Source organism: Giraffa tippelskirchi, chromosome 13, assembly GCF_054371585.1.
Source record: "Giraffa tippelskirchi isolate mGirTip1 chromosome 13, T2T-mGirTip1v1.2.pri, whole genome shotgun sequence".
NCBI lineage: Eukaryota > Metazoa > Chordata > Mammalia > Artiodactyla > Giraffidae > Giraffa > Giraffa tippelskirchi.
Genome location: NC_137287.1, coordinates 97,465,098 through 97,478,980, shown reverse-complemented (window position 1 = coordinate 97,478,980; position 13,883 = coordinate 97,465,098). Strand labels below are relative to the sequence as shown.

The following is a 13,883-nucleotide window of genomic DNA, read 5'->3' as shown; positions in this document are numbered from 1 at the left end:
AACAACATCACTCTGTATAAATGGATTAAGGTGATCCAGATGGCTGGTGTCTTTAGTCACCTGCCAGAAGCAAATGTCAATCTTCTCCAGTGGAAGATATCATGCCAGACCTCAAATTATATCTGTCTTCTTTTGTATACAATGTCTAGCACTCAACTGAAGATGACTGGAGGAACAAAATAAGATAACTAAAAATTAAGAGGAAAAGCAGATGATAATCAAAGACCCATGGGGTAGATTTATAATTATATTATTAATTGTAATCATTAAAAATAGATTAACTCTTGTACTTGGAAAAAAACAAACTGACAATATATTTTTCAAAAACTATCCATATGCAGCTTACAGGGCTTCCCTTATAGCTCAGTCAGTAAAAAATTTTCCTGCAATGCAGGAGATCTTGGCTCAATTCCTGGGTCAGGAAGATTCCCTGGAGAAGGAAATGGCAACCCACTCCAGTATTCTTCCCTGGAGAATTCCATGGATAGAGGGATGCCCAGCAGAGGGGTGCCACAGTCCATGGGGTCTACAGTCCATGGGGTCTACAGTCCATGGAGTCACAAGAGTAGGACACACCTTAGCGACTAAACTGCCACCATGCAGCTTACAAAAGATACATCTAAAAAGTGTAAGGATACAGAAAAGCTTGAAGTAAAAGCATGGAGGCAGGGAAATACCAGGCAAATAAACAGGTACGAAATTAATGGTAAATTTTAACTAACATCTGTGAGTAAACAATAGAACATGCAGACAAATATCAGTAAGGAAATAGAAGATTAGGAGCACAGAATTAAGAAGTCTGACCTTGGTGAAATGTACATAAATCACAGAAACCAACGGCTGCTAAACACAGATTATTTACAAGTATACTCAGAATATTTACAAAAATTAGCCAAACTTCAAGCAAACTTCAAAATGCTTCAAAAGTTTAGAATCAAAATGTAGTTTCTGTTCTTCTTACCACAGAGCAATTAAACTAGGAATCAATAAAAACAGAAAATTATTGAAAAATCCCCATAGATTTGGAAGTTAGTTAAATGCCTTCTTATTAACCCTTGGGTAGAAAATAAATCACATGGAAATGGGAGAATATTTTGAACTGAGTAATAAAATTAGTTGGGGTGTATTAATCACTGAAGTCATGCCAGATGGAAATGTTTAGCCTTAAATACATAAATTAGAAGATAAAGAATGCAGAAAATCAGCAATTTTAACACTTATCTCAAGAAATTATAAAAATAGGAAATGAAATACAAAGTAGAAAGAAGGAAATAATAAAACGAAGAGGAGACTATAATGAAATAGAAAATAATAGAATCAACAAAGACAGAAGTCGGCTCAGTTTAGTAGTTTAACTACCAAACTGTAGACTAAGAAAAAACCTGAAAATAATTCCTATCTAGAATGACAAGAGAACTTCATGACCAATCACACAGACATTAGAAAGGTCACTTGAGGACATTATGTACAATTTATACCAGTATATTTGAAAACAAAGATGAAATAGATAACATTCTAGAATATAAAATTTACCAAAATGAACATGAAAGGAACATCTGAACTGTTTTATTATTGTAAATTAAGTTTTAGTTCAGATTTTTATCACACAAAAAAAATTACTCTCACCATGATGGCTCCACTGGTAAGTTTTACCCAAGCTATAAACTCATCCTACAAGAGGGATGGCTTCCCCAACCAAATGGGGACCATGTTGAAACCAACAGGAACTTTTCCCAAAGCCAGCAAGGACCTTGAAAGAACAATGAGAGAGAGGATCATTACATGCCTGTCCACTCAGAATAGATGGGAAAAAATCCTCAGCAAAATTTTAACACACATGTATCCACCCATGTTTACATGAGATAAACAATGGCCACATTTGTCTGTTCCAAGAAATCAAGATTTGGTTTAACACTTAAACATTAATCCAAGTAATACAAAATAGAATAAACATCACGTGATCATCTGAAGAGTGATTGTTAAATTTAAATTCCATTCAAGATGAAACTGTTCAGCAAATGAGGAAAAGAAACCATTCTTAATCTCACAAAGAGTATCTATAGCAAACATCTGAACTACAGTTGGACTACTCAAAGCCTTCCTTGACTTCAAAAATAGGACAAGGACACTCTTATATCACACACCAGAGCTTCAAGCCAATGAGTTCAGGCAAGAAAAAGAAATCGGAATAAATAGAAGTAGCATTATGTGTAGCTTACATAATTGTGAATGTAGAAAATCCAAAATAATCTGTGGCTAATTTATTGGAATTAATGAATGATGTTAGCAATGATGCTGGATGTAAAAGCAATTGCATCTCTACAGACTGCAGGAGATAGTGAAGGACAGGGAAGCCTGGCATGCTGCAGTACATGGGGTCGAAAGAGTTGGACACGACTGAGCGACTGAACAACAACAGACCAGGACTAGTTAGAAAATAAAATCTGAACCAGATGCCGATTACAATAGCATTAATTATACAAGACCCTTACATATTACTGAGAGCAATTTTTTCTCTTTGGCTGCACTCTGCAGCTTGTGGGATTTTGGTTCTCACACCAGGGATTGGACCTGGCTCCTTAGCAGTGAGAGCATGAAGTCTTAACCACTGGACCACCAGGGAATTCCCTACGTATTACTGAGAACACTTAAAGATCTTTGAAAATAGAGGGATACACCCTGTTCATAAGAGGCTTAATGTTATGGTGATGTCAATTCTACCCAAAGGTTTCTATAGATTTAACACAATCCCAGCAAAAATCCAACATGTTTTTTCTTTGCTTTTCTACAGAAAGGCTAAGAACTGACTTTAAATTTTTAAACAGAAATACAAAAGGCTTCTCTGGTGGCTCAATGGTAAAGAATCTGCCTGCAATGCAGGAGACACAGGAGACGTAGGTTCACTCCCTGGTTTGGGAAGATCCCCTGGAGGAGGGCTTGGCAACCCACTCCAGTATTCTTGCCTAGAGAATCCCATGGACAGAGGAGCCTGGTGGGCTACAGTCCATGGGGTCTCAAAGAGTCGGACACAACTGAATGACTGAGCACACATTCAGGAATAACCTAGAATGACACAAAAATGGGGGACCAGGTGTTTCAGACATCAAGACTCCGAATAAACCACACCAGTTTCCCAACCTCACCACTGCTGGCCTTTGGGGCCAGATCATCTCTGATGTGGGGCAGTCCTGTGCACTGTGGGATGTTTGCCAGCATCCTTTGCCCCCCTCCAGATGCTAGCAGCACCCCATCACCCCTGTTTGTAACAAAGCTGTCTCATGTCATCGCCAGATGTTCCCCAGGAGCCCCATCTGAGAGCCACTGAACCACAGTCATTAGATGGTGCTGTTTGAGATCAAACAAATGGAACAGAATAGCCCAGAAAAAATATTTAACATTTTGGAAAGTCTTATCTTGATGGAACGCTTCCCTGATAGCTCAGTTGGTAAAGAATCCATCTGCAATGCAGAAAACCCCGGTTCAATTCCTGGGTGGGGAAGATCCGCTGGAGAAGGGATAGGCTACCCACTCCAGTATTCTTGGGCTTTCTTTGTGGCTCAGCTGGTAAAGAATCCGCCTCCAGTGCAGGAGACCTGGGTTTGATCTCTGGATTGGGAGGATCCCCTGGAGAAGGGAAAGGCCACTCCAGTATTCTGGCCTGGAGAATTCCATGGACTGTATAGCTCATGGAGTCACAAAGAGTGGGACACAACTGAGCGACTCACTTTCACTTTCATCTTCATGGAGGTTTAACTTTTATACAACAAAATTCACCCACTTCACATAAATGACTTGATTTACCTTGTCAAATACACATGGTACCAACACTGGATTTTTTATGAGTGGCGCTGGATGGCAGAGGCCAGTAAACTGCAGCTCGCAGGTCACATCTGACCTGCCACCTGCCTGCTGATGCCTGCAAGCTAAGAATGGTTTCTGTAATTTCAAATGGTTGTATAAGCACTTTAATTAATATCCTTGACTTTGCTTCTTGACCTGCAATGTCTAAAATATTTAACTGTGTGACCCTTTAACAAAAAAACTTGCCAAGCCTACTTAGAATAGTGGAGGAGGACTGTCTTTTCCATAAGTGATGCTGGGCCAATGGGGAGCCCTAAAGAGGAAAAGTCAAGTGACCCCTGTGTTGTGCTTAGTCGCTCAATCATGTCCGAGTCTCTGCAACCCCATGGACTGCAGCCTGCCAGGCTCCTCTGTCCCTGGGGATTCTCCAGGCAAGAATACTGGAGTGGGTTGCCGTGCCCTCCTCCAGGGGATCTTCTCAACCCAGGTCTCCCTCATTACAGGCAGATTCTTTACCATCTGAGCCACCAGGGAAGTCCCAAGTGACCCCTACCCCACGCTACACCCCAGATCAGTTCCAGGTGGATTGTAACTCTGAGTGTGCAAGACAAAGCAGACAAATAGAAGAGAATTGGGAGTGATGTGTGGGGAAAGCTTTCTTATATGTGATGAAGCACAGAGAATACAGCAAAGGTTGATGATTTGACTTCATGAAAAATGAGAATCTACTTATCACTACTTAAGAAAGTGGAAAGACTGTAAAGCAATTATTCTTCAATTAAAAATAATTTTTTAAGTGAAAAGATAAACCGGAGATGAGAGAGGATATTTGTGACACTTAATGACTGACAAAGAGGCATGTCCTAAATATAGATGAGTGTCCAAGCTCAGTCGTGTCCGACTCTTTGTGACTCTATGGACTGTAGCCCACCACTCTGTTCATAGCGTTTTCCAGGCAAGAATACTGGAGTGGGTTCCCATTTCCTTCCCCACCTGAATATAGAGAGAGCCTCAAATCACTATGTAAAGACAGATAACCTGATAGGAGAAAAATTAAAAAACAACAAGCTGTCCATGAAAGAGGAGAGCCTGATGGTAGATCAGTGTGAAGACGTGTCAACCTCAGCAGGGCAATGCAGATAAAAGCCAAAAACCTACCAGAATGACTAGCCTTCAAAAGACTGGCAGTACCAGTTCTCACATTGGTGAGAATGTGGAGAAATGGCATTCCCGTGCACTTGGTGGTGATGCATTATGGTACAGCCTCTCCAATAACAATCGGCATTTTCCATTTAAATTTGAATATACCTTTGCCTAGTTGAGAGGAAAACTGTTCCTCTTCTCACACCTCTGACACCAAAGCTATAGGTTTTCCACCCCAGCCAATCCTCTGACTTTTCATGAACACCAACTGGGTGTTCTCTAATTTAATTCAATTCTGACCCTCGCAGCCTGGAGTCAGCACAGACCGCGAGGTTCAGGGCTCAGTCCACAAGCCCACTTCCCTTCACATGTGGGTCACAAGTGCTGAGTCTCCTCCCGGTTACTCACTCCTGTCCAACTCGGTTCTCACCACCCACACCTCTGGTCAATCATTTGCTATGAAGGTTCGCAGAATTGGGGGCAGCACACACTTACTCTTCCTGGTTTATCATGAAGGAACGTCCAAGTCAAGCACTACACAGGGGGAGGTCCGGACAGGTCTGAAATGCAGGCGCTTCTATCCCCGTGGTGATGGGTGCACCACCCTCCTGCCTCATGGATGTGTTCACCAACCCAGAAGCTCTCCACACCCCAGAGTTCAGGGATTTTTATGGAGGTTTCATCCCACAGACATGATCCATGAACTCAACCTCCCAACTCAGCCCCTCTCCCTTCCCCAGAGGATGGAGTGGGCAGGGGGCTGACAGCTCCAAGTTCCTAATCATGACTTAGACTTTCTGGTGACCAGCCCCCTCCAGGAGCCCACCCAGGGTCACTTTATTAGAACAAAAGATGCTCTATCACCCGAGAAATTCCTAGGGACTTAGGAGCCATGGGTAAGGTACCCCTGTCAATCCATCACTGCAGAGGTTGCAAGGGTTTCAAGAGCTCTGTGTCAGGAATGGAGAGCAGAGACCAAGTGTGTATTTTTCATCATGCCGCTGGTCATAGGTACAAGCCCAAAGGAAGTATGTGCCCATTCATACCAAGAGCTCTGCAACAGAATTTGATGAACCTGAAAATAACCTAAAGGCTCATCAGCTTAGGTTGGATAAGAACCTGGTGGTGGATTCATGCAGTGAAATTCTGTGTAGCAGCAAAAATGAACAGGGTAGGCAAATCCCACAGACATGCATCCAGGGATAGAGGGCTGAGAAGTGCAGACTCTGGTCCAGACGTGGACAACATGGAGTGTGTGTACAACCTTGCAGAGGAAACAGGAGGAGGCAGGCCTGGGGGGTTTGAGGGATGAGAGGGGGGACCTGGGTCAGGTGTTCATTCTGTTATCATTCCTGTGTTTGTTTACTGAAGTTGCAAGCACTTTCCCACAGGTCGTTTATACTTTACAGTTTCAAAGCATCTTTTCAGTGCAAGCAGAGGGATTCCTGGCTGAGTTTGGAAAGGTGGGGAGTTCAAAGGGAACACCGCAAGTGGGAGTTCTGCTGGTAGAAGGTTCTAGAAATGCAAAGTGAAAGTGTTAATCACTCACTCATGTGAGTTGGGCATGTCCTTCTCCAGGGGATCTTCCCCACTCAGGGATTGAACCCGGGTCTCCTGCATTGCAGGCAGATGCCCTGGTCTGATCCACCAGGGAAGTCAAAGGGCCTGCTTCAAAGGAGCCATTTGCAGCGTTAAAAGTCCCAAGAAACTCTCATGAAAGGAGACTTGAAGTGAATCCCCAGAGGAGGGCACAAAGGGACCCCCTAATTTCCCGGTTCTGTAAATCCCTGCTCTCTCGTGTCAGGTCCCATCAAGCACGGTCTCCCTCATCTGTCATTCCAGCAACTCTCAGGGAGCGGGCAAAAGCAGCTTTATGGTCAGGTGAACCATAAACTCCTGGCAACTTCTCCCTTTCCTCTCCCTTCTTAGCAACCATTTAAAGGCAGTCTTTTTGTGGGTAATACCAGCAGGGCTGGAATCTAGAAGAAGGTTTTTGTGTGCAGTCTTGCAGGAAAGCTGATAGCAATTCAATTAGAAAATGCAAATGAGGTCACGTATTTCCCACGGGAGAGCTGCATCGCCCCCGAGGAATTGGAGCAACGTTCGGCCTCATACTCGATACTGAGATCAAGTTCTCGCATCCTCATCATCTGGCTGGCTGTGCAGCACTTGGAAGTGTCAATGGGACCTGTGGGTATAGTTTGCAAAAAAGGAAACTGTTGTTTATGAAACTAATATTAGATTATAGAGTGTGTCAACATCTATGAAAGATAAACTCAGTCGCGGTTATCCTGTGCTTGGGCCCAGATGCCAAAGCACCATCTTTCCCTGGGATTTCTGCCTCCCCAGGTGATGGGCTGAACTGTGCCCCCAGAGTTCCTGTGTGGAAGTCCTAGCCCACAGTTCCTCAGAATGGGACCAGGTTGTCAGATGTAATTAGTTCTGGTAAGGTCCTCGGGGCAGAGAGACCCTAATCCTATGTGACTGGTGAACTTATTAAAGAGGAAATTTGAACACAGACACAGTCCTTGGTGCTTCCCCTGTGGTTCAGCAGTAAAGAATCTGCCTGCCAATGCAAGAGAAGCAAGTTCGATCCTTGGGTCAGGAAGATCCCCTGGAGGAAGAAATGGCAACCCACTCCAGTATTCTTGCCTGGAGAATCCCATGGACAGAGAAGCCTGGCAGGATACAGCCCATGGGGTCGCAAAGAGTCAGACGTGCCTGAGTGACTAAGCACAGCACAACAGCACAGCTCCGGGCAGAACCCGTGTGAAGATGAAGACAAGGGTGGAGGTGACCTTTCTGCAAAACAAGGACAACGCCAACCACCAGGCTCCAGGAGAGGGACCTGGGGTAGCCTCTCACTCGGCCCTGCAGAGGGACTGCCCTGCCCACACCTGGTCTTGACCTCTGGCCTCCAAAACCATGACATGAGTGTCTGCCGTGGAAGCCCCTGTCTGTGGTGGGCCCAGGACAGTCAGTCACCAGGGATGTCACCAGTGCTTTCCAGCTGAGGTGGAGACCCGACCCCAAGGGTGGAGACACACACCGTCTGTGCAGCCTCCTGAAGGTGGATGAGAGTCCGGAGCCTCCAGTCCTCTTCCCACCACTGCTTGGGTCTCCAGTCCTGGCAAGGACATCTTGCCAAGACCACAGGTGTTAAAGCCCCATCCCCACGGTCTGCCTCTGTGAGTGGAAAGAGCCTGTCTGTATCACAGACGCCCAGATCTGTGACAGGACACAGAATGGAGAGGACTTGACTGAGAAGCAGTTCCTGAGAGCCCCACCCTCCCCGGCAATGAGGCCCCTAAGGAAAGGCTGGCCCCTGAGCAGCCCTCCATGAGCGCCAGAGGACTAGCACGTGTGCCTTAACCCCTACGCTGCCCACTTGAGAGTTTTAACCAAAGGGAGCCAGTGGAGCTTGCCATGCACAGTGTCACCTTGGGAAAGCGCATGAAGGTCGTCAGGTGGAGCCCGAGAAGCAGAGTGTGCACGAACCTTCAGAAAGTAGCAAGACGGTCCTTTTATGCTTTTCCAAAAGGTGGCCTTCACGTGACAGAAACAGCGACTCCCAGCCTGGTCAATCCGTGAAAGTACAGCTGGCAAGCGAGCAGACTGCTGTCCATGCGCCTGTTCTCCTTCAGAGGATGGCAGCCATGTTAATGAGTGATGGCGACCTCGGTGCTCCTGCAGGTTTAGATGGTGCCGCCCACGCGGGCCTGCTTCAGGCACGGGCTTGACTGCCTGGGGGACTCGAGAACCGAGTGTCCATGTCACAGACCCACACAGACTGCCAGGAAGGAAATTCATGGTGACCACAGCTGGGGGGCCCCACCCGGCGATGGGTGATCAGTGTTAGACTTCAGTGGCTGCACAGTGCTCCCCAGAAATCCGCAGCTGTTAACTCCGCAACTGCGAAGGCAAGAGTGAGTTCTAACCCCTGGAAGCTGCACCTTCTGCAGTTTTGGAGGGCTGCCAGCTGCCCCGGGGTGAGCAGGAGTGACACGGTGGAAAAGGGCCAACTTGGACCACGTTTCAGTCTGCTGACATCCTTGAATGAGTGTCAGGGTCTGCGTTTTGCAAAGGAGAGGTGCGCGGGGTCCAGGCCCAGGGAGAAAGGCATGACAGTCATTGGTCACGTGCCCTGGCCTGTCGTGGGAGTGGGGAACGGCCCAGGGCTGGGCCAGTGGAGGACAGAGGCTGCTGGTCTGTCCAGGGGACCAGGAGTGCAACATCTGAGTCGAGACCGGAGATAGGAGAAGCAGGCAGAGATGGGAGCACCCTCAGGCTGGGGGAGCACCCTTAGGCAGGGCCCAGGCCAGATGGCCCTTGGATAGGCATTTGTGTCTATTCTAAGATGTTTCAGGGTTCCAGGAGGGCTAACAGCAAGAGTGGGAGGGTGAGGCTTTTTCTGCAGCAACCCTGGCTTGGCCAGCACCATGCCTGGCCTGCTTCCTACTGTGTCTCTGCTGAGAGAGAGGCAAGGAGTGGGCACTGGTCAAGGCTGGTTTACTAAGTGGGATGAAAGCCCCCATGGGCTGGCCCGGCTGCCTCTCCCACCCCATGGGGGCCATCGCGTCTCACCACTGTGCTCCAGACAGCCACTGTCAGTTCCCTGCTCCAGGAGGTCCCACCACCCAGTACCCACGACCTGGATCCTAGCACCTCCCCCTTCTCAGCTTCTCTTTTTCCTGAAAATACAAAAGCCTCAGAGGGCAGAAGCCATCCCCACCCAGCCAAGTCCACCACTCTGCCTCCTTGTTCCCATGAGGGGACACCTGTCACTTCTGCAGGACACACCCCTGCATCCTTTGTCGCCTCTCCTGCAGCTGTGCAGGCGCCAAGATGCGAGCACATACAAGAAGAGACCCTCCCTCACCACCCACAAAATGCTCACCTTCATCCTGACCAAAGCCTTCCAGAATCATCCACACTGACGAAACTAACCGTTTTTCTCACTAATTGACACCAATGTTAGTGATCCCAACCAGTCTCACCGCTTGCAACCCCAGGAAAAAGTCATACATTTTGGCTTAACTTGCTAATTTAATTTATTTATCTTCTCTTACTGTAATTGTACTTCTTTCTGTAAACTAAAGAGTAATTTCATTTACATTGTTGCTGGCAAAACATAATTGTCCTAATTCTCTAAGCAGGTCCCCAAGCGGGGCCCTCGGAGGAGAAGCCTGGAGTTGGGGTTGTCACAGCGGGTGGGGGTGCTCCCGGCATCACGTGGACCCAAGTACCCTACAAGTGCACAGGACACCCCCTCAGAGCACGCCCTGCTTCTGCATGTTGGCAGTGCAGAGAGCCTGGTTTAGAGCCAGGTGGGATCAGAGGGAACTTCTCAGGCCCTTGGAGACACATTGTATTGTGTCTTCGTTTTACAGGGGACACAAGGCTGCAGAGGGCAAGAGGTGTGCTTTGAGCGTCTGTTAAGAGAAATGTGGTTTTCAAACTACTTGAGAACACAAAGCTTCCCTGAGGATGATGGTGATGGAAACAAGTTATCTGAAGAACAAGGGCTCAGCGGTTCCCCAGGGATGCTCCCACCCACAGAGTCCCTGACCCGTCTGCTTAGGAAACAGTGGCAGTGGTGTCAGAACCACACAGCACAGGCGACATCCGCCCTCCTTGTCAGGGCTTCCCCATGTGAGTGAGGACCAGGGAGGGGCCAAGGGACACGGCCAGAGTTCAGACTCTAGCCGCCATCACAGCTGTGTGAACCTGGCCAGTCCCTGGACCTCTGCCCAGGTATGAGAGACGGACCGTGTCAGCTCGTCCCTTCCTGGGTTGTTCTGGGTACAAGTGAACGAGGCTTGGGGGTGGGGAGTCCCTCCCATCCCCCACTCCACCCCACCCCCACACCCCCCTGCACACCAGGCAGCGAGTACAGAAGTGTTAGCTTCAGACATTCCTTCCAAATATGGATACACAAGGAAATAATCATGCTGTTTCGTGCAGGAGACCTTTCTTTGCATGACTTTTATGGGAATCCTCAAAACAGTCTTCCTTTCTTAGAAGAGATGGGAGCTAAGAAATACCATGGTTGCTTTGGGGGGCAAGGATAGGGCATCGGTCTTCCCTATTGTGTTGCGGATGTAAAAAAAATTCCACTAAAGTGCCTTTTCAGAACCAAACTCATGCAAATATTTGTTTAGAATGGCTCCCATGCTCTATTTGTTAAAGAAGGGAGCTATCTTTCTGTTGTTTTATTTTGTGTTTGTTAAATACCATTTTATTCTGTCGGTCCTTAGCTGCCATGGAAACCAGCCAGAAGGCTGCAGACAGAACCCTAGTTAAATATTTTAAATATACATGCTTGCAGGCAAACAAAATGTCCCATTTTTCAAATGTATATTGAAAGGGAAGTCGGAGGTAGAGGAATGAACTATCTTATAGATTTTGGTGCCTCTCTCTTTTTCTCACGAAATCTAATTATCCTCAGTGAAAATCAGTACTAGGCCTGACATTTGGGGGAGTTGGATGGGGAGGACGCTGTTTCCTTATCTGAAGCATGTTTAACCCAAAGCTGTAAGGAAGCAATGAAAACAGGAAGGCTGGTGAATCAGAGACCAAGGAGAGAACCGTCAATAATGCTGATACTTGAGAGTGAATCTCATGCACCTGCGTTCCATCACACATAGTGTGAGTCCACACGCAGACACAGCGTGTCATCCCCTCATGTCTCATTCTGAGCACAGACCCACAAATTCTGTCAGCTGGGAGCACCAAGCCCTACATCGGTCATGTTTCTGCTGGGATGGGCCACCCCCTTCCCCAATATCGGAGCCACCGAGAGGGTCCGATGAGACTGTGAGCAATCTTGGTCACTCTGTACATAAGAAGGTGCAGGAGCAGGCAGGGCTGGATGCTGGACGCTGGTTAAAAGTGTCACGTGAGTGTATGCTCCTCGGTTCTGTCTCATCAAAACAAAGATTTGGAGTGACGGACATTAGACCCCTCGGGGGTCACAGCTCTCGGGTCTTGGACAGACCATGTTATAGCTCTTAGACGAATCAGTGTTATATATAGCTCAGTGTTACAGCTCTATTTTATTTAGATAATAGCAGGAAAATCCATCCTCGAAGCGTGAGGGCATGCCGACCCAAAGACATGAAGAGAAGAACGCCCCAGCGCACAGCAGAAAAAGAGAGAGCACCTTGGCTCCTCTTTTTATATGTTTTTTCCTCCCCCTGAGCCTGCCCTATGTAAATTTGGGTTAGTTAGGAGTGTTGTTCGTTCTACCTGAGGTCCTCACTCCGGTCCTCGGACCTTCCTTTGTTCTATTTTCGCGGGCTTTTCCCTTCCTTGTCTTTTAGCCACCGCCATTCTGGACTCCTGTTTCCTATTCTAACTACCTAACAAAGGAAAGGGGTGGATACCCAGAGATGGTGGTACAGTGAGACTCATGGGCACAGGTTGACCTCTGTGATGAAAGAGAAGCAGCCCCAGCCTAATCAGGGCTCCCGGGACCGTCCACCTGAGGACTTCCTCTCCCCGCATCTCCCAGAAAATTCAGTGCAGGTCCCGGTCCCAGACCTCTGACCCTCAGCTGTGCGTCCACCACCCAGGGAGGTGCTGGCACATGGCTCCCAGGCACATGGCCAGCCTAGGGACCAGAGAGCAGGGAAGACCAGCAAGTTAAAGAACAGGATTCCCTGTTGCCTGCATCATCCTTTCCTTATCTGCTTATGCAAATTGCAGCCACAGGCTCCAGCCTCACAGAAACCTTGTCTCTCAGCATTAAGAGTCCGGGGTTGCACTGCCCATCAAGGGCGGTGGAATGTGTGGGGCACCTTCCCCAGGAGGAGCTGCCCAGAGTGGTGAGAGCCCACTATCACCTCCGGCGGGGGGGAGCCCACCCTGTGCCCCCCTGCACCCCTTGATTAAGAAGCGTCCTCATGGACATCAGGGTTACCTCACCTGGTAGACAGGTCCCACGGGGAGCTAGCTTGAACTTTTTTGGATAAATTTAGCTTTTATTGAATCGGGTGGAGTCGTCCTTATGCTATTCTCTTGAAAGTAGGGGGAGGGCTTAGCTAATAGCCCAGTGGTAAAGAATCCGCCTGCCAATGCAAAAGACACAGTTTCTATCTCTGGTCCAGAAAGATCCACATGCCACGGAGCAACTAAGCCCATGTGCTGTAACTACTGAGCCTGTGCTCTAGAGCCAGGGAGCCACAACTACTGAGCCCATGTGCCCCAACTACTGAAGCTGGCATGCACCCTAGAGCCCGTACTCCCCAAGAAGAGAAGTCACTACAATGAGAAACTCGTGCACCACAACTGGAGAGTAACCCCCACTTGCCACATCCTGAGAAAAGCCTGCATAGCAACGAAAACCCAGCACAGCCAAAAATAAATAAATTGTTTTTTAGGGGGAAATTTAAGGCACTGAGGCAGAGCAGCCTGGGACCCAACAACTCTGTGCAATGGCTGTGGGGGCGTCAGGCTTCATTTGTGACCCCGTCTTTGAAGGGCGGGGTGACTGGGCGCTCTTAAGAAACACACTGTGGTCTGGGAGTTTTTAAGCCACTTCCAGATCCGTGTCGTCCCCTGAAGGCAGAGGCCTCTGGGGAGCCATCTTCTCTGGAGGACAGTGGAGCTCACTGCACTTTGCTGAAGGGCCGGGCACCCACGTGTGATGACCTGGGCTTGTGTCCCAGGCCCTGTTCCCCGTCCACCTGCTCCAAGCCACAGCCAAGGGCCCCAGGACCCAGACTGGCTCATGGTGGGACCCTCACCTGCACTCCTGTCACCAGGAGAGGTGAACATTCTCCACTTACCCACTGCTTACCAGTTGACACCCTCCTCAACCCAGAATGGCTAAGAAGGAGTTTCTGCATTGGAGACAGAATCTGGGTTGTTTGTATTCCCTGCTCACTTCTGAGTGTTCTATGAGTCACCGATTTGCTTACACTTGGCTCTTCATAATC

General features: G+C 48.0%; 1 protein-coding gene across 1 annotated transcript in view; it reads left to right on the top strand.

Moving 5' to 3' along the window:
• Positions 1 to 13,883, top strand: part of CDH4 (cadherin 4) — a 476,927-nt gene that overhangs the window by 347,836 nt on the left and 115,208 nt on the right. The window lies entirely within an intron of this gene.